Source organism: Hakea prostrata, chromosome 5, assembly GCF_041222555.1.
Source record: "Hakea prostrata isolate BN-2017 chromosome 5, UWA_Hpros_2, whole genome shotgun sequence".
Classification (NCBI taxonomy): Eukaryota; Viridiplantae; Streptophyta; class Magnoliopsida; order Proteales; family Proteaceae; genus Hakea; species Hakea prostrata.
The window spans coordinates 42,352,973-42,375,554 of NC_142604.1; the positions used below are offsets into that span (position 1 = coordinate 42,352,973).

At 39.3% G+C, this 22,582-nt stretch overlaps 1 pseudogene; it reads left to right on the top strand.

The window, feature by feature from the left end:
- The first annotated feature begins 2,580 nt into the window (after positions 1 to 2,580).
- On the top strand, positions 2,581 to 5,760 carry LOC149016006 (putative wall-associated receptor kinase-like 16 pseudogene; annotated as a pseudogene).
- The last annotated feature ends 16,822 nt before the right edge of the window (positions 5,761 to 22,582 follow it).

Here is a 22,582-nt window from a genome sequence, read left to right on the forward strand (position 1 = left end):
TTTTATTTCGGCACTTCTAGTTCTTGAACCTGCAATGATGGGTTATCATGTTAGGATTTTAGGAGATTTCACAACCATGGTGGGGCTAACCGAGATGATGACTCTAGGAGCCCCCCGCTACCTAGTGTCAAGGCTTGGCGTTGGTATAATTCCTTGATACCTTCCCAAGTCGAATCTTCAGGTCCAATTCAATTGGGCTTGGTTTAGACTCTAGTCTATCATGGTAAATGTCATTAGCAAATTTGGCATAACAGCTCATTTGAACAAGAAACAAACCACAACATTAGTTTAAGGGACCTCAGGGTACTAGGACCCAAAATGTTTTCATACAGGATAACTTACTGACAAGAGTGATGTTTATAGCTTTGAAGTTTTCCTTGCAGAGCTTTTGCAAGGACAAAAGTTAAGCTGATTGTATCAAAAGGAATTAAGGAACATAAAAGTCTTGCAATGCATTTTGTTTCTTCACTAATAGCTAAAAGATAACGATATTTTTCAAGTTCTTGACTCCTAGGTAAGGAATGAGGGAGATAGAGAACAGTTGGGTGCAATTGTTTGACTTGCAAGGAGATGCCTAAAGGTTATAGGAGAAGATAGATCCACAATCAAAATAGTTGCAGTGGAGAGCTTAGAGTTCATTGAGAATGTCTTCTAAACACCCATGGTTACAACACAAACATAAGCAAACCAGTAGCTTTCTTGGTGGACCATCAACAAATTGAGCTGCTAGGGGGACTGGCCACCAATACTTAGGAGATTCTACCTTGCTGTCCTTGGAGATTCCTCCTTGATTTCATTCACTGCTAGGTGATCTTCAAAATTACTAGAAAGCTATTTTGCTAGTGTCGTACTCTTTTTTATATGCACTTGGGTTTTCCATTCATGGGATCGAACTAGTAGACCACACCCCATCGGTGATGGAAAAGTGATTCTGATAACGAAAATCATTGTAGATCTTCTAATTATACTATCTTACAATTTTTTTTGGCACTTCAGTGTAGTGCTGGGTCTTCATCCTGTGTGATAAGTAGAGTGTTTGAAATGGAATCTAATTATATTGATCAATTGTTCTATTTATGTTAATTATATTTTAATTCTAGATATGATGTAATAATTGTAAAAGAAGACTTTGGACCCCTGTTGATGTAACTCAGCAAGCCCTTGAAGCCCACACAGAATTTTGGTCATCAAAGAAGCCCACGGCCCAACAGACAAGGCTTACCCACCATGGTCTAACATCAAATACTTTGGAGGCCAGTTGGACACCACCAAGCCCAGGTACCTTCAAAATTAATTGTGATACGGCCTTTTCAAAAGAAAAGAAAATGTTGGGCTTGGGCTTAATCATTAGAGACCATATGGGAAACATCATCTCTGCGGTCTCAGAGCCCATAATTGGATCATCGGCACTTCAAGGAGAAGCTCTAGCACTTAGGTCGTCTCTCCTATATGCCCTAAGTGAAGACCTTCAACACATTATGGTGGAATCAGACTATGAAAAGCTCATCAATTTACTTCAACACCCTCGTAGACCAATACCTTTGTCTGTTGACCCCATAATTTCTGATATTCTGCACTTGCAATCCCTTTTTTCCCAATGTACTTTCTCTTTTATTTCTAGGAAGATCAACCATGTAGCTGACTTCCTAGCCCGGAAGGCCCAGTCCCTGTCAAGCAATGACTGTTTTGCCCCAATCCACTCCTTGGTTGATTGATCTTTGTTCTTCAACCTTGGTTTTGCCTGTTCCTTAATAAAGAAGACTTTCATACAAAAAAAAAAAAAAGTGTAATAATTGTTTCAAATCTATGGATGCACTTTCTAGACAACCTAAGTAGCTTTTTAATGATGGATTTGTTTTAAAAGTTGTGATTATAAAAGTAAATCGCTTAAGTCAAGTAAACTCTGCTAAATCACTTGAGTTGAGACAAAATTATAGAAGACTTGTCAAGAGTCAAGTAGATCAGCCATGGTGGAAAATAATGCAACTCAATGGGCCTGAGGATGTAGAAGCTGTTCTGATTGTCACCTACGACATAGTTTAACCAACTTAGAGGTTATAACCGAGATCCTTTTACATTCTGCAGTCGAAAAATAAAAAATTAAGAAAAAACAAAGATCCTTTTACATAAATATTTTCTATCTACTATATCATTCTTCTTTAATTTTTAAAAAACTCACAAATTCAACCCAATATGCCTTAGTTTTGCGAATTTCCTGATCAAGGAAACTCTACAGCAATTTCTATTACGTGTGTTTTTTTTCTCCTTTTTTGGGTAAATAATTCCCATTACATTCATTGGTGGTAGATTTTTGCCAAATACCAAAGGGGTGTCTCTCTGACCAAAATCTAGCTGATATCCTTCAATACAGACGTGTACTGGGGGTAGTGAAGAAGCTCTGAATCAATTTCTAAGTTGAGTTAGTCATCCTCTGTCAGTTTATTTGACTTTTCTCCCATAAAGATGGAAACGAGGGCTGGGGGTGGTGAAGCCTTCTTCAATTCCTTAGAGTTTATTGATATCCCGCCACCTAACACTTCCAAGGTGAGGAGAAAGCAAGATTACCAATCAAGCAAAGCCATGTCTCTGAATCTTCTGATGCTGCTTGTATTGCTTAGTTTTCTGTTCTCAGGAGTAATAACTACGGTGGCTCCACCCCAAACGTTGCCTGGTTGCAGGGATAGATGTGGACACGTAAGCATCCCTTACCCGTTTGGTGACAAACAAGAATGCTTCAAGGATGATGGTTATCTTATAACCTGCGAGACCAGGAAAGATGGCATCCTAAAAGCTTACCAAGCAGGTGGTGACATCGAGGTTCTCGAGTTATCATTGGATGGAAAAGCTAAGTTCAATAGTAAATACTATGCTTATGAGTGCTTCAATTCTACAGGCAAATTGAGAACCCGGAGTAGCTATTGGCTTGATACGAAAAAATCTCCCTTCTGGTTCTCACCCACCAACAACAAATTCACAGCCATTGGGTGTGACGCTATAGGTACGATTAGATATCTGGACGACGAAGATTTGATGAGTGGGTGCAAGTCTCCGTGCAGTAACCAGGGGAGTCTGAGAGATGGTTCTTGTTCTGGTATCGGCTGTTGCCAGATCTCAATTCCATGGGGGCTCAAACGTTTCAAAGTGTCTGTGGATAGTTTATATAACCACACCAAGACATCGCCTTTCAACCCTTGCAGTTTTGCTTTCTTGGCCGACAAAGACTGGTACACCTTCAGGTTATCAGATTTCTCAACTGATACCCTCGAGAGGTCGAACATTCCGATGGTGATGGACTGGGCAATTGGAACTGAGACATGCGAAGAAGCCCAGCAAGATAATCTTATGCTTGTGGTCCAAATACCAGTTGCTCGAATTCAACCAACGGCCCAGGCTACAGATGTTACTGCACACATGGTTTTGAAGGCAACCCTTATCATCCTCAGGGATGCCAAGGTGGGTAGCCTAACTAGCTTTTCTGAATTACTTGAAATGCTCCATTTTTCACTGTTGCTTTGAACTGTCGAACTAACATGGTTAATTTCATCATTATTGTGATGCATCCACTGATTTTACCAAGACATAAATGAATGTAAAGGAGAACACAAATGCTATGAGATTGCAACTTGCAATAACACTGTTGGGAATTACAGCTGCCATTGTCCAAAGGGCTATCATGGAGATGGTTGGACAGATGGGACTCGCTGTACTCAGGACCTGAAAGCCATTCCCTTGCTAAAAATTATAGCAGGTAACTTTAACACCCCCTCCCCCCCCCTTCCTAAGAAAAAATTATTTTTCTCCTTTTTCATTCGGTAGAAGATCATTTCATTTTATTGAAGTTTCTTTTCTCCTTTGCTTGAGATTGATTTAAAATTTCCATGGCTTTGTTAACTTAGTTCTGGTTCTCTCTCTCTCTCTCTCTCAATTGAACAAATTACATTTAAACCCCCTATGTTTATAAATTACAGTTACACTCCCTATAATTTATTCTATTATGCTTACACCCCTTGCATTTTGAACTTTATAACAATTGCACTCCTATTGTTAGAATAATAGAGTTAAGTAATGAGTCAACATATATTGTGTTTTTAAAATTCCCAACATCAGCCTTTTCTTTTTTCTTTTTTTATTTCAAACCCTGAAAGAAAAGGCTTAATAAAACTGTGAAACTTGGCTGAACTATAAGTGGAACTTTAAAGTTTTCATATTTAGACATGATATCTTGAGTCCTTGATAAAGCAAAATTTTCTAAGTAGCTTCATCAAAAGAAATCGATTGACCTTATACATTGCGACTTTTATGTATATTTTTTATTTTTTAAATCTTAGATTAAAATTCAACAGGGGTAAACATGTCGTTTTTATGTTTAAATTAATTGTGTTAAGCACAGGGGAAAGTTCAAAATAAAATCCCAGGGGTGTAAATATAAATGTTTACAAATGGAGGGGATGTAAATGTAAATTGCTCAAAATAATATACTTCTTATTAAATATGTTTTTATGCAGGTGCCGGTACAAGCTTTGTCATTGTACTCTTCAGATTTTGTTTTGCACATTGAGGAATTCAGAGAAAAAGAGTAATCAAGCGTAGAGAAAAATTCTTCTAGCAAAATGGAGGCTTGCTATTGCAACAATAAATTGCTTCATGTCGAGGTGTCCAAGAAAATGCTGGGATTTTTACTATAGAAGAACTCAGTAAGGCAACCAACAACTTTGATGAGAGCCAAATAATTGGCCAAGGAGGGCATGGTATAGTTTATAGAGGAATCTTGTCAAATGGCAAAGTAGTTGCAGTAAAGAAATCCAAGGTAATGGATAAAGGGCAATCTAGATAGTTTATCAATGAGGTTGACATCCTTTCTCAAATCAACAATAGAAATGTGGTGAAGCTTTTCGGTTGCTGTTTAGAAATAGAGATTCCGTTATTGATTATGAATTCATCTCTAATGGAACCCTCTTCCAGTATATCCATAATGAGAATCAGCTGGTGTCTATATCGTGGAGGAATCGTTTAAGAATTGCCATTGAAATAGTAGGAGCACTTGCATATTTGCACTCTTATCATTCAACACCAGTCCTTCATAGGGATGTCAAGTCTTCCAATATACTTCTAGATGATAATTATGTGGCTAAACTATCTGATTTTGGAGCTTCAAGGTTCTCTCCTCTGGATCAAGCTCAAGCCTCGACACTAATTCAAGGGACCATGGGTTACTTGGATCCTGAATCTTCTCAAACAAGCCAACTAATTGATAAGAGTGATGTTAATAGCTTTGGTGTTGTCCTTGCTGAGCTTTTGACAAGGCAATAGCCTATTCTTACAGAAGGATCTGAGGATCCAAGGAGCCTTGCCATGCATTTTGTGTCATCATAGAAAGATAACAATCTTTCTCAGATTCTTGATTATCAGGTTAATATTAAGTGAGGGGAATAATGAGCATATAATGGCAGTTTTTGAACTTGTACGGAAATGCCTTGAAATGAAAGGAGAAGATAGGCCAACAATGAAAGAGGTGGCAATGGAGCTTGAGTCACTAAGAATTCATATGAGCATCCATGGATACAACATAACCCTGAGGAAACTAAAAGTCTTCTTGGTGAATCATCAACAAGTTCTTCTGCTTATGTTACTGCTCCAGTGTCCTCAGAGACTCCTTTCATGCTACCATTAGAGATTGCTCGATTATCCAGAGCAGAAATGTACTTTCCACATTTATGTGAAATTTCTCTTTTAGTGGCTGTCGATGATATTGTTGAATAATCGTATGACATTAAACAACTCTCATGAGAGATCTATTGAAAATAATTTGATCATTACAATTGCTAAACTTGGGTTGGGGTCCCATTACAATTGCTAAACTTGTGACTTCTGAAAAAACCCATTACCATATTTCATTGGTCATAATATTAGGTTGGGGTCCCAAGCTTGTTTCCTAATTAAATTTCTCCTCAAGCTGCTTTTGTTCCTTATCATTAGTGAAACCCTCTAAATGACCATCATATGTATGTCCCACCAATCAAACCTATTGGGCTGAGACCAGACCATATGGACTTATGCTGGCCCGACCCAAGTGAATTCCATTCTTGGTTGTTCATTGGGCCTGATTTATTTGCCAAATTTGAGTATTTGAAGTAATGAAATTGAAGAAAAGGCCTCCGCCATTCTGTTCTATTATATGAGGGGAAAGGAAACATGTGTAAGATATTTAGACCAAAGATCTATGGATAGGATGGAGTTTTAATACTCCATACACTACCATGTGCACTTGTTCACAACTAGGGTGACTACCTCATAAGCTGCACTTCATTGCGGCATCTAGAACTGGCCAAAGACTGAAGAGGTCTCTATCTTGACGTGAGCTGGCTAACAAAGTGAAGAGAGGTGTAAAGATCAAAGATATCTCTCCACTCACACTCTAGGGTTAGTACGTAGCACTCTCCAAGTGGTAGTTTTCACTTTACTCTAAGTAGTTTTCACATTACTCTGGGCTATAAAGGTTTAATATCAAATGTCACATACTTGATCAACGCGCCAGATGCTTCGAAACTAATGAAATGAGTTAAATCAAGTCTTTTAACTTATCTCATATTAAGTTGAAGGAATCTAATGCTCTAATGCCTGAGTGAGCCCCACTAAACACATAATATCCTCCTACAAAGTGTTCTTTAACTCTTTATAATTTGAAAATGAAAAAGAAAAAGGAGTATTCGAGGTTTGGGGTGGTGAAGCTTTCTAACTTGAGTTAACTTATGTCACCAAGTAAACACTTACAAGGTGAAGTGAAAGCTAATTTACATGAAATCCAGCCCAAACCTAGCCAGGACACCCTATCTATTTTGGGTAAAGAAAGGTTATTTTAATGTTACATCTTGAAGTTGGACCTTGATTCCAGTGTTCTATCTCCTTCTTCTCTCTTTTCTTCTTCTTATGTTCTATCTTGATGTTTTGATTATGGAGAAGGTGTTACACTACTATAACTACCTATTCTCTAATCTCCTTATGTCTTAGAGTGAACCCCCAATCACTCTATCCATTCCTTGAAACCACATGGTGAATCTCCTCAATTCTTCACTGATTTTGATTGAGTTTTGGACAGCATGATCATTCTACTGTAGCTTCTTTTCTCATTAATGTTTAACATGTTTGATCTTAGCCTTTACTGCTGTTCCAATGTGTTTCATCTCCTTGAATCAATTCCCCTTTCTTTTTAGCCATTTTAGCCTTCTATGTTGACCATTGATGTAAGCATTCTAGTAAGTTTCTATTTTTGATTCCTCTCATTCTAGGATTAGTATTCTTTTGATTTTCCATTTAGTTATTCTTGCCTCTGATATGTTCTTGATATTCCATTAGAGTGAAGCCTTAATCTCTCTAATTCTTCCCTTGAATCCATGGTGAGTTTGCTATGAGAACCATGTAGTTTCCATTTTAGAAGCTCATGTTCCCAAATTATAAAGTACTGATTTTTGGACCATGGATGATGTCAAATTCATGCTAGATAGTCTTAGTATGTTTGTGTGAAGTTCCCTTTCAAATTTCGGATCAATCGGACTTCAAACGAAGAAGTTATGACCAAAACAAAGGCAATCTGCACCTCTTTGTCTCCATTGGTCGACTGATTGGTTGACTGGGCCAGTAGACCAATCCAATCGACCAATGAGATCTGTTTTCCAGATTTAGGTCTTTGTTGCTCTATTTAAGTCCAATCTCGGGATTAGTTTGTCTCCTCTGCCTCCTAAGCCTCTGGAACGAGTTAGAACTCCATTCTAATCAATTTCCTTGCATCCTTGGTTGATCCCTCGCAAGAACTCAAGTAATCTTCTTCCTCTTGCATCAAAAGGTATATCTACACTCTCTTCTTCTTCTTCTCCATCTCTGATTTTCTTTTCTTTTTGGGCTGACATAGTAGAGAAGATGCTGCATTCTCTGTTGCAAACATCCCTCTATTCGTCTCTCATGATTTCTTAAGGATTAATGGCTAATGCAATGATCTTAACCATGATCATTGCAAGCTTTTGAAGGAATCATGATCTAAATCATGATCTTGTCTTTGTTCATCTTTTGATTCAAATTCTGATCTTCTTAGATCTGTTTTATTGATCATATTAGTAGTCAATCGCTGTGTTTTCTTTACAAGAGTTGTAACCTATCAATCTCTAGTCCTTTCTTCTTGATCATACCATGCTTTCTCCAAGAACCATGACTAATAAATTTATGGTAAGTTTTGTTTCCTTATTTAGATTCATGTTCTTCAGTCTTATATCTATTTTTCTTGAAGATCTATGCATGCTTTTCATGATTTCTTTATCACAATCAATGATCCATCATCCTATCGTTCTTGTCCATGATTGTTACTATGAATTCTTCAAGAACCATGATTGATCTAATTATGGTAACTTTTGTTTCCTAATTTGTAACTTGAAGACTTGATTTGATTAGTGTTTTGAAGTCCTCTATATACTAGGATACTTTCATAGTAGTTTCCCCCTTGTTTGGTACCCTTTTGAACCACCAAATTCGGTTCTTTATTCTTAAAACTCTGATTTTGTAGGCCACTGTCTCTATTGGTCGACTGAGACAGTAGACCAATCCAATCGACCAATGAGTACAGCAACTCCAGATTTGGTCTGTTTTGGATGTTTTGATAACTTTCCTTCTAGGTTTCTTTCCTAATATGATATATATACTTGTTTAGGACCTTCTTGCCAAGTTTGGGAAGATTCTCCTTGATCCTTGGAGATTCTCTTCAAGTTATATAAGGTAAGGATGGTTACTTCTATAATAGCATAGATTGTGTGATTTTAGTTTCTATATTAGAATCTTTCGGATTTGTTACCATAGTTAGATTCTTTTATGAATATATTACTGCTGTATTTACTTCAATTACAGTTGTATTATTTACTTGCTTTCTTTAGTTTATGAATATCTTTAATTGTTAACTGTATATGAGATGGATCTTATTATGGTATATTTTCTATATACTTTAAATGTACATGATATGATTGATTTGTGATTGTGATTGATTAAGTATGGTTTGGAAAGGAGAGGTGTCCTTTTGACACTTCTGTCCTTGGACTACTACGGGAATATTATGGGATGTTTCCGGAGATGCCCTCTGGACACCTTCCTAAACTGTTGGATGACATATTTAGGACTGTCTAGTAGTGTTTGGCTAGGATGTCCCGTTATGTCAGACCCTAATCGGAGGGGTATTGAGACCGAACGACCCGTGGTAGCAATGGGGATTCATGGGTGCTCAAGACCGGTAACCAACCCGTGAGAGGACAGGAATCACATTGTGGGGGCCATTTATTGGTAGGGTTGCATATGGATAGACTTGGGCTCACGGGCGCTCAAGACCGGTAACCAACCCATGAGGGGACGTGAGAGCTTCCCGTTTACCATATGTGGATAACCAATAGGGTTGATGAGTCCGTAGTCAGGGACTATGAGGACTTTAGTGTGAAGGATACTGGAAAGGATCGCCAGGGGCGAGGAATGGACGTATCTGGATCTGACTTGATATAACTAAGTAGATGACTTGCATTTGGCTAGGCTTAACCCTGACATGCGCCAGTACTTAGACCAATGGTGATGTGAGAGAGCGGTGACCTATACCCCCAGCCATGGAATGTCCTGAGGGATGCCGGACCCACTACCAAACGGCGTTGTGTGATGAGACCTTCCCAAAGAAGTATGGTGCTATGACTTAAAGCATGTCTGCCAATAGAGACCAGCATACATAGAGTTAGATTCATACATTCATTGTTTGTCTCATACCATACTGCATTTATGTTTGTTTTGAAATCCTGCCATTTATGTTATTATGGATTTAACTGCCTTACTGGGTTTCTTTCAAAACTCACTCCTTTTGTACCATATCTGTTGTTAGACTTCTCTGCAGGTTTGGAATACGATGACGGTCCATATAAGGAAGCGCAAGGTGAAGAAGACGAAGACTGAAGATGAAGAAGAGCCGACTGAAGATGTGGATTAGAATTCTCTTGTTTCTTCTAGACTTATCTTTTACTTTACCTGTATTAGCTTAGAGCTTTACTTAGATTTCGATCTACCTTCCGCATATGTTTGTGGAGTATATTTCCGCTATATTCTACAGTTGCCTTTTTATTTGGTATCATGTTTTCCGCACTCTGATATTCTTAGTGATCCTTCTGAGATCTTTTCTTGAATTTTATTATTAACTTATTAGAATACAATGATTTGTTCTTGCTTTTGATTTGTTATTGTGCTAAATGGATATGATCGTTCCTAAACTTGATCTTTTGGGCTGTGGATCACACTCTCAGGTATGCCAGTTAGGGTACCGGCTGGGAGGATGTGACAATTTAAGTGTGACCATGTTTTTGAATGTTCTAATTTATGTCCCATTGCTTAGAGATCTTATGAGAAATTGTTGAAAATTATTATTAGAAATTTGAGAGATTGAACCTAACTTTCACCCTGACCAGAAGCTGGTTTTGATAATATCTCCTTCACCGACCTTCTTAATGCCTACAAGAAAAAAGTTTAGAAAAACAAGATTTGGTGAAGTCGTGTCAAATGACATTGTCCTTAAGATCGTAGATGGGCCCCCCAATAGTGCAACCGGGAAAATGCAAATAACTTTCAAGATAAAATAGCCCCTAGCTAGCTCCCCCAATAATCATGCACTCGACTATTGGACCCCTTCAAGTGCTATAGGGATGTGCTCAGCCTATTATAAAATACCTATTAAAATAGTATTAGTACACGGAACTCAAAATAGAACAAAACTACAAGCATAATCTCAAGAGAGCCATCATGAAGGAGAGACTTCCATCTTGATGCTTGACAGTTCAATGAAGAAGCCTAAAGAGACATTACCCTTATCGGATTGCTTCACAAGCAGTCTAGTTTGATTGTTGGAGGCACAATTTTAACTTGAATACAACCTAGCCATCAACTAAATTAGTTTGGATTCATTTCTCAGATCTTCCTTTGGAGAATTGGCATATGTAACGCCGCAATCTCCATGTAAGGAGAAAGTCGTCATTGAACAAGAATCGACGTTACTTAGGTAGTGAACCAAAATACACTAAGAGGATTATCCATAGACAATGTAAATAAATAAAATCCACCAAAGAATATAATAGATCGCAATAGAAACTATTCAAATATAAATCTAAAATGCTTCCATGAATAGTCTCATAACTTTAATGAAATCCAAGTGAACATCTAAATGCCAAGAATTACAACTAATAGAAAATTTCAAAATTTATCTATCCTAAGAAATGTAGTAGACATAGTAGACATGATCTTGATCTTCATCCTCCGAATATCCATCATCCCTTTGATCAAGTCCAACTTCTATAGAAGTAAAGGGGTAAGTTTCGGGAAGAAACTTAGCAAATACAACCTAACACATATCCACAGTTTCCTTTCTTTTTGTATTTTTTCTTTAATAATAATCTTATACAAATGAAATTAACTAACATATATAAAAGGAAAAAAAAAAGAAAAAGAAGAAGAAAAAAAAGAGTCATAAGATGTCCAATGATATGGATGAGACTCAATTATGCTAATAAGACATAAATAAACCACACCCTCGTTGGTCTAGGGTCGATAGGATGCCCCATGCCGTTACATGGCCTATGCGCGTTACACAGCCTAACATCCATCTACCCTAACCCAAATGTTTCCAAACTCAATGTATGTCCCATGCCGTTACATGGCCTATGCACGTTACACAACCCGAACATACATTCTCATTCAAAAACACAACTACCATCCCATATGCATACATTGTCTAAGGTCGATAGGATGTCCCATGTCGTTACATGTCCTGCATGTATTTTCTTACCCTAACTGAATATTTTGGAATCAATGTATGTTCCATGCCGTTACATGGTTTGCGCTCGTTACACAGCCTTAAGATACATTCTCATCCAAAATACCTACTAACTCAACATCCATCTACCCTAACCGAATGTTTTGGAATCAATGTATGTTCCATGCCATTACATGGCCTACACGCATTACACAGCCTTAACATACATTCTCATCCAAAACTCCTACTAACTCAACATCACACATAATGCTAGTATAATCATGACATGTCTTGATGAATCATATGCAAACAATGTATGATCATATGAAAAAGATGAGTTTTCGATATAGTTCATTGTCAAATCGATGCATAATAGAACAATAAACAACCCAATAAAACATAAATTTAAAGACACATTCATGCTTATTAAACGTATTAGTAAACTCAAGGAAGAGAAAAACTACAAGTAGATAATGATAATCTTATAAAACAAAATAAAAAGAAATACATATTTATACACTCAAAGACAAGATACTAATAAATTAAGATAGGCATAATCTAAAATGTATTCATACTCAAGATCAAATTATTAAATGAAAATAATAAATCATTTACTAATAAATTATGTAAATCAAACATCATCTAAAACATATTCAAAATCAATATCAAATCATAAATTAAAGAAAATAATCAATTACAGAGAAGTCATGTAAAACTATAAACCTAATCGTAGAAAAAGAAAACAGTAATATGTTGAAAGTATGAAGATTATACTTACCGTGCAGAAATCACAAAAAGAATAATCACCCTTAGATAGAGGGCCTTCAATGCTCGATATTATCTTCTTCTTTTCCCTACACCCTTGTCTTTCTTCTCTATTCTTGCTTAACCAATATGGGTTCTCAATTCTCTTGTTTAGTATACTTACCATTAACTCTCCCTTCAATATTTCTCAATATTCCCTCAATATTCTCTCCTCCTAAACTCCACGTTTTTCACCATCCATTTCTCTCTCCTCTCAATATACTTCAACAGTCCCTCAATATTCCCTCCTCCTAAATCGTCCTAAACTCCATGTTTTCACTGTTGTGGGGAACTAAGGTCCCGAGTCCCCCCCCCTCGGGAGAGATACACCTCCCTCGGGCTGGTGCACCTCTTCCCTCACAAAGGGTCCCGAGTGCCTCACTCGGGACAGATGCACCCCTTTGGGTTGTCTGATTTCTTCCTTGAAGAAGGTCCCGAGGGCCTCATTCGGGAGAGACACCTCCCATGTGGGATGGCTCACCTCATCCTTGAAGAAGGTCCCGAGGGCCTCATTTGGGAGAGATACCTCCCTCTTGGGCAGGTTCATTTCTTCGTTGGAGAAGTGCCACACTTGGGAAAAATATATATATCTATATCCAACTCTAGCATTTCTCAGAAGACTTTCTTGACTAAGTCAAGAAGAGTTAGTTACGCATAAACACTCAGCATATCTATTCCGAAGATTGGGGAGGTGAGTCAGCATAACGGCATTATCAGGTGCGACAAAGAAGGAGCCGTTATTCCACTACTCCACTCACTCCTCAACTATCGATCCAGAACTTAAGGAATCGCTGCCTCCAGGTAACCTCTATATAAACCCACCTCCTACATGGAGAAAGGTACGAGAACTTTCATCTGAGTACTTACTCATTACGTTCTTGAGAACTCTCTCAAGAACCATTATTGTTGCCTAGGCTGACTTGAGCGTCGGAGGCGGTTCCCCGGCCAAAACTAGGCCGGACCGTTCTTGCTTTCTTTGTGTGTGCAGGCATCCCAGTTATTCCAACTTGGTTGGAGAGCTCTTAAGGTGGTCATCTCAATATCCGGCTCTCGAAGAAGTTCTAGACGCAACATTCACCATCCATTTTTTCTCTCCTCTCAATATTCCTCAATATTCTCTCCTCCTTCAACAGTCCCTCAATATTCCCTCCTCCTAAATCCTCCTAAACTCAATGTTTTCACCATCCATTTTTTCTCTCCTCTCAATATTCCTCAATATTCTCTCCTCCTAAACTCCACATTTCCACCATCCATCTTCTCTCCCCTTAGTATTCCCATGTTTTCTTGTATTTCTTTATTCAAGGTGATTGTTAACCATTTAATTAATCCTCAACTTATGATTGAATTTAGCAAAGAAATTCTAATAAGTATGTTAATCCTGTACCAATTTGGCTTTTAACCGTAATTATTTGAATATCAATACAAAATACCGTAACCCTATGCTTTAGTTACGGGTGTTACATTCCTCCCCCCTTATAAAAATTTCGTTCTTGAAATTTCGATCGTAGAAGATCTGGGAGTGTAGAGAGCGTACCTAGCTGCTCAAAAATCGAAGGGCTTGAAGGCTCCTTTTACACATTTATCTATTAGTCTCTTGATTCCTCAACGTCTAACAAAAAGTAAGAACAAGATCAAAATGTTGACTAGGCTTGTCATATGTGGGAGCCTATAATGCATCTTTGAGGCTAGGAATTAGGATTAATTACCTTCATCACAAAAGAGATGAGGATATCTGGTCCGCATATATTCTTCCAGCTTCCATGTTGACTCAGAAACACCACGATTGTCCCGACGTACCTTCACATACTGAATGGTGCACTGATGCAACTTGTTCCTTATGGTCTACAATCTCCATTGGTATTTCCTCATAAGTCAAGAGTGTTTCATAGCTCATAACATGGGATGGATCTGCAACATAGTTGTGAAGCAAGGAGACATGAAAGACATCATGAAGATTCGATAAAGCCAGTGGTTGGCAAGTTGATAAACTATTGTTCGTTTGTTCCTACCTTCTTTAGAATTTCAAAAGGTCCAATGAATCTTGGGCTTACCTTGCCCTTCTTCCCAAATCTGATTATGCCTTTCATTGGTGAGACCTTCAAGAACACCCTGTCGCCAACTGATAGCTCCATATCCTTTCTCTTCATATCCGCATAACTTTTTTTTTTGACGATGCTGAGTTACCTTCATTCTCTTCTTGATTAAACTAATCTTCTCTTGGGCTTCAACTATTAGATTTGGACCAATCACCTTTCTTTCCCCAACCTCAATCCAATATAGTGGAGAGTGACACCTTCTACCATAAAGAGCCTCACAAGGAGCCATGCCAATGGTTGCTTGATAACTGTTATTATATGCAAAGTCCACTAGAGGTAGGTATTTCTCCCAACTCCCTTCAAAATCTAGCACACAAGCCCTTAACATGTCCTTAATGATTTGGTTCACCCTTTCTGTCTCCCCATTTGATTGAGGGTGGAAAGCAATACTGAATTTCAACTTGGTGCCCATTGCTTCTTGGATGCCCCTCCATAATCTAGTGGTAAACCTAGAGTCTCTATTTGATACTATTGTCAAAGGTACACCATGTAATCGAACGATCTGGTCCACATACACTTGTGCCATACAATCCACAGAATATGACATGGAGTAGGGCAAAAAGTGGGCCGTCTTTGTCAAGCGATCGACTACAACCCATATAGCATCATGTCCCTTCTGAGTCTTGGGTAAAGAAGTTATAATATCCATGCTGATAAAGTCCCATCTCCATTGTGGAATTTCCAATGGTTGCAATAGACCGAATGGTCTTTGATGCTCAGCCTTTACCTGTTGGCAAATCAAGCACCTTTCTACATAGTTGGCAATGTCCCTCTTCACATTCTCCCACCAATAGTGCTCCTTTAGATCACGGTATATTTTGGTACTTCTGGGGTGTTCAAAATATGGATAGTATAAGTTTCATGTAAGATTTTCTTCATTACCTTATCATCATTAGGCACACAAAGTCTCATGCCATATCGCAGCATCCCATCATCGCCGATGTTGAACATTGACCCATTCCATTTTTGTAGTGCCTTGCCAACCTTACTCATCAATTTTTTTTTTTTGTCCTTCTTTTGCCCTACCTTGATTGAATCCTGTAATGCCCATGCTTGTTCGATAGACTACAGAGCAAGGCAGTTGGCTTTTCAACAATTAGGCCCAGCTGTAGACTTTCAATCTCCTCTATCAACTTAATTTGAGTAGTCAACATTGCTGCAGACAAGCCCTGTGCTTTTCGACTGAGTGCGTCCGCAACAACATTTGCCTTGCCTGGGTGATATAGAATATCACTGTCATAATCTTTTATCAATTCTAACCATCTGCGTTGCCTCAAGTTTAACTCTTTCTAAGTAAAGAAATACTTCAGGATCTTACAGTCAATGTAAATCTCACATTTTTTTCCTGTACAGTAATGTCTCCAAATTTAAAGGGCAAAAACTACCACTACCAACACAAGATCATGCGTCGGGTAGTTCTCCTCATAATCCTTTAGTTGTCAAGAGGCATAAGCTGTAACTCTTCCCTTTCAGTTTTAGTCATAAGTGTAAGTAGATCCATAGAGGATGTACATCAATCTATACCACCAAAATGACTATCAAGGCATAAAGTCATGTACATCACATAGACTTCTAACATTGGCTTAGACTCAGTTTTTCCACTTTACAGTCTAGCCAAAAATGTTGTGCTCATCAGCACGATGTTTTTTTATCCATTTTAGTCTTGCATTTATAAAGTTATGCACATGAACAATCCCTTATCATTTATGTTTGAAACAAACATATGTTTCTAACCAAAATACAATCATGTATAAACAAAGTAATGTAGTACATTACTCATCATACAATCATAAGGTTACATACCAAGTTCTTACAGTCATTCAATTCAACCATACAATTACTCATAGTCTCCCCTCAGTCATTTCATAATTGAAAAATCATTCATCTATGAGAAATAGTATCACTATATAGTTTATTAAGTATCATAGTACATTATTCAGATCATTCATTACGATCATATATGTTCATGAGTTGGGTTATGATACTCACATTATATACTACAATCATATATAACCATGAGTTGGATTATGTAACTTACATCATATACTACAGTCACACATGTCCTTGTGTTGAATTTTAATACTCATATCATATATTACAATCATGCAACATAAGTTGAGTTACAATATTCACCTGTCTTTTCAGTTCGAATAGCTTCTCTTCATAATCAAAATGATTTTATGCTATTTTAGAGTGGATGTCTTTTCCTTGGAGTTCCTCATAATCTGACCGCCATATAAACCAATGAGTGAATGATGCTAGTGTAGTCTTATATTTGTGATGATTCTACACTCAGGGTCATTCCTCCACTCTTCAATCATACACTCTCCCCTTATGGATCTTAGAGCATTACTCTAGGCTTTATTATTCTAGTTTAAATCCTTCTTTTACTAGGTTCTATATTAATTTTAATAATCCAATAGAGTCTTAGTAATTCATTTGACAGGAATGTAGTGTCAGTATACGTAAATCATACACCTGAGTCCAACACTCATTAACCATATTCGTATTTCACCCCATTTTCAATAACTTTGGAACTTCTAGTTGTACGGATTCACTAAAGCTAAGTTTTTATTCAATTCACAATTCTAGTAGGTTAATGAAGTCAGAAAAGCCTTGGTATCATCGAGTGTAGGTTTTGCATGACTGAACGATTTAGTTGAACCATACACTCTAACCCTACACTTCACCCATATTTGGTATTTTGGTCCAAATCACACCACAAAACTTGGGGCTGGTTTGAATTGCCCAATTTTGGGCAATCCTTCTGATATGGAGAAAATATAACCGAACCCAGTTCAACCTTGGTTCGACCCTCAACCCCAGTCGGGACAAAAAGAATCGACTCACTTCCGAGCGGGCCGGGTCCAAAAGGTTGCTTGCTGAGGAAGAAAACTAACTCAGTCACAAGCACGCCCTAATCCGCTACGATCGGAATGGACTAATCGTCAAAGAGATGGATAGTAGCATTTGCGGCTAATGCCTATCGCTATTATATGGATAACTACCATATAACGATCGTATTATCAAGGGAGTCATCTACTAGTCCAACCTAATAGGGATCTATCACTCAACGGATCTATCCGTTAAGATTTGACGGCTATCCGAAGAAGGCTCAAATACATTCAACGAAGAAGATTCGAAGGTACACTCTATATATGACATCACCTACCCACAAGGTAGAAGGACACATACAATCTAAATCGTATTCTCGTTATTCATTCCTTAGCTCTGTACTTAAGCAGAGCCGTTTGTGATTAAGTTCATCAACTGACTTAGCCTTCGGAGGTGGACTCCCGATCCCAGCGGTCGGGCCACATCTGATGTTCGTTTTTGCAGGTCATCCACAGGAGATCTAAGGGTAGAGCAGATTTTGGACGCATCATTTGGCGCCATCTGTGGGAAACGCTTCAGAAAGCAATGTTTACTAGATCATCGGCAACAGCAGCGGCGGCTGCTGTGGCCCAGCGAGATGTTGGCGATCAAATTCCCGGAGCCAATAATCTAGATATCCTAGAGGGAAGTCGACCTCTTAATGTACGGGAAGATGGTGGGCAAGGAGGTAATAATCCTCCAGATCCACTCCAGTATCAACTGGACCAACTGAAACTCCAGTTATTGGAGGTGAGTTAGACGCTCCGTACGCTGACCAGACAAGTGGTGGCACCACAAGCACTTGATCATCGTGATGCGGGAAGGCGCGCATTACAAAGGGAGCAAAGACTAATCGATGACTAGAATGTCGATCAAAATTTCCGGGAAGGCGACCGGAGGCGAGAAAGAGAACCTAGGAGAACTGGAGAACTCCTTAGGAGAGGTGATCGGTTTGAAGGACCACAAGGAAGCACAACCGATTCAGATACGAGGTTGGGTGCTGGAGTACGAACTCACTCACCAACTATCAGGCGTGTGGCTTGGGAGAATGATTGTGTCATCGGAGATTGATCAGCACATATTGGTCAAGAATTGGCCAATATCAATCAAAAATTACAACAATTGGCGAGAGGAAGAATAACTGATGATATCTATTAGGTTATTCGAAAAACTCCGTTTGCCGAGACCATAGCTGGATATCAATTTCCTCACAATTTTCGTTTGCCGACCTTTTCCACGTTCGATGGTTTGGGAGATCCCACTGCTCACATCAGTTACTATCAGCAAACTATGGCTGTTATGGGTAATTCCGATGAAATCCTTTTCAAGGTTTTCCGTTCATCCTTGACTGGAGCAACACAAAAATGGTTTTCGAACCTCCCGTCGAGAAGGATCGTGGATTTTGAAGAATTGGCGCGCAAATTCATAGGACGATTCCAAAGCGGAATCCAGATCAAAAAGACCGAGGAGACCTTGTTCACTATCAGACAAGGGAAAAGTGAATCAATTGGGGAATACCTGAAAAGATTCAATAGGGTCACGATGGAGATAGAGAATCTAGATGAACAGGTGGCTAAAACCGCTTTGTTCACTGGACTCACTAACCGACGACTCTTGGAGTTACTACTTCAAGACATGCCTACCACTTCTGCTGAACTGGTGCAAAGGTGTCAGAAACAGGCAGAAGTGACGGAGATCCTAGACGCACGCCAGGGGGATAATAAAGCCTCTACAAAAGAACAGAAGGCCCTAAGAACAGCCAGAGGCGAAGCAGAATGTTCGTGATCGAGTTGGAAAGCGTCATCAGGCATGGCGACAAAGATCTCCTGGCAGAAGTGAGTATACTTAGGGGTGCAAGTTTGGCCCTGGCGGCCCTGACCCGCCCTAAGCCCGCCCTGAGCCCGAATAGGGCTTGGGCTAAAGATTTTGGCCCTAAGGGCGGGTTCGGGCCAAATATTCTGGCCCTGAACTAGGGCCAAGGGCGGGCCTGGGATTACTCTCTGCCCGCCCCAGCCCATCCGGCCCGTCCCTGATTTTTGGCCCTAACCCAGGCCCTGATTTTGGCCCTGATTTTGGCCCTGATTTTGGCCCTGATCTTGACTTTGATACTGGCACTGATCCCTGGCCCTGATTTTGGCCCTGATCTTGGCCTTGATCCTGGCCCTGATTTTGGCTCTAATCTTGGCCCTGATTCTGGCCCTAATCTTGGCCCTGATTCTGGCCCTGATTTTGGCCCTGATCCTAACCCTGATCATGACCCTGATCCTGGCCCTGATTTGAGTCTAAAGATTCTGGACCCTCTACCCACATAAAGAATAATTAATTGTAATACATATGGGTGGATACTTGACACGTGTCAAATTTTAGAAACATGATCATGTTTTGTAGAAAATTAATAAAAATAAATTATAATCTCATTACCAATGTAATACGCATCTATTTGATTTTGGCTCTAATCTTAATGTTAATTTGACGATGATCATGTACTACAGTACTAGATTTTTACCCTGATTTTCATATTAACATAACATTGATATGAGTTTTGATTTTGACATTTAGTCACTTTGATCATATTAGACTATAAATTCACTTTTTATATTATTTTTAAGTTAATTTTTATTTTTCCAACAAAGTCATTTTTAGTTCAAAAAAACAAATGTATTTTGTCTTTTTTTTTTTTTATTTCCGGTTTTATAAACAAATGTATGACATCAAAATTCATGCATTATTTGGCATTATAGAATGGTGTTGTTTTAGTTTTTGAAAAGCGAGTTGTCTGCTCTCTCTCTCTCTCTCTCTCTCACTCTTCCCCCCACCCCCTTCCCATGTTTTTCCCCATGATTTCTTGATCATTGTATCGCTACCTGTCTTACATTTGATATTTACGACCAAAGATATGGCCAATTAAAGCTAGGGACAAGGCCAATTAGGGCCAGGGCCAGGGACAGGGCTAATCAGGGCCAATCAGGGCCAACCCATCCCGACTCGGCCCAATTAGGGCCAATTAGGGCGGGAATGGGCTTGGCTTGGCCCTGTAGGGCTTAGGGCTAGGGACAATAATTATTGGCCCTGAACTAGGGCCAGGGCGGGAATGGGCTCAAATTGTACCATATAAGGCTGGGCTTGGGATTGCAAAAGCCCGGCCCAGCCCGACCCAGTTGCAGCCCTAAGTATACTCCATTAAATACTCCTCGGGCCGATATTTTAAATATTATCAAGAAACAGAATATCTTGAAATGGCCTCCAAAGCTTCCCACAAAACCTGGGGAGTAGGATAGAGAAAGGTATTGCCGTTTCCACAAGGATTACGGTCACTATACCAATGATTGCAGACATTTAAAGGCGGATATTGAAAGATTGATATCTCAAGGGCACTTGTTCAATTTCGTCAGAGGGAGATGGGCGGAACCACGAGACACAGGTAACAAGAGGGAACGCTCGGTTAGTCCAGAACAACCGACGGAGGCTCCTAAATCTAAGAAAGGTAAGGAAGTGATCGATGCCACTTGGTCACCCATACTAACAATATTTGGAGGTCCCGAACCTGAATCGCTCCGGAAGCGGAAAGCCAAATCCAAGTTTGTTGGAACCAGAGAAACACAAGAGCGTAAAAGGCCGAATGGTGAGGGTTCGATCACCTTCGGCGAAGAAGATGAAAGAGGCGTCTATTTACCTCATGATGATGCCATAGTCATCAAGGTAGAAATCGCATGCCGAGAAGTGCATAGGGTGTTAGTTGACACCGGGTCTGCTGCAGACCTTTTATCTTATGCAGCTTCTCAAAAGCTTAAAGTGGATGAAGACTTGATGGAGCCGTCATCCACGCACCTATATGGCTTTGTGGGATCATCCGCAATAGCAGAAGGATCAGTACAGCTAGATCTGTCGATTGGAAGCTTCCCCAAAGAGGCTACTATTCTGGTAAATTTCTTGGTGGTTCGAGAACTTCTGGCTTACAACGTCATCCTCGGAAGACCATCCTTATCGAAGTTAGGTGCTATAGTTTCAACAAAGCACTTAAAAATAAAATTCCCGACAGAAATGGGAATTGGTCAGGTTTCATCTGACCAAAGAATCTCTCGACAATGCTATGTAGCATATTTGAAGGATAAGGAGGGCCTGAGAAAGGTAACTATGTTACCAATAGAAGTACGAGACGATTGGGACGAGGCAGGGATGCAAAGGCCCGAGCCAGTTGAGAAGTTGGAAAAAATTCAGCTGTATCCCGATAACGAAAAAAGAATTACTTATATCAGGTCTGAGCAGCTGGAAGAATTCAAGGAGCTGAAGTCGTTTCTCCAGAAAAACAACGATGTGTTTGCGTGGTCTGCAGAGGATATGCCAGGAATTGATAGGCAAGTTTCAGAACATAAACTTTGGATAGATCCGAAGATGAAATCGTTAATTCAAAAGAGGAGAAATTTCTCCATAGAAAAGTAGGAAGCCGTTCGGGGTGAGGTTGAGAAATTGAAGAACTCTGGTTTCAATGAACCCATAGAATGCCCAGTCTGGTTGGCCAACGTGGTAATGGTCAAGAAGGCAAATGGAAAGTGGAGAATGTGTACAGATTACACAGATCTAAAAAAGGCTTGCCGAAAAGATTGTTATCCGTTGCCCAGCATAGATCTGTTGATAGATGCCAGGGCAGGATATGAAGCATTGAGTTTTATGGATGCATACTCAGGATACAACCAAATCCTCATGAACAAAGAGGACGAAAAGTTTATGGCTTTCATGACTGATCGTGAGAGTTTCTATTACAAAGTCATGCCGTTTGGCCTGAAAAATGGTAGGGCTACTTATTAGAGGGCTGTCAACAAAATTTTTAAAGACTTGATCGGGAAGAACGTGGAAGCATATGTTGACGATATGCTGGTAAAAAGCACTGCGAGGACAAAACATATTGAGGATTTAGCAGAGGTATTTTCAGTACTCCGGAAATACCAAATGAAGTTGAATCTAGAAAAGTGAGCCTTCGGAGTCTCGTCGGGCAATTTCTTGG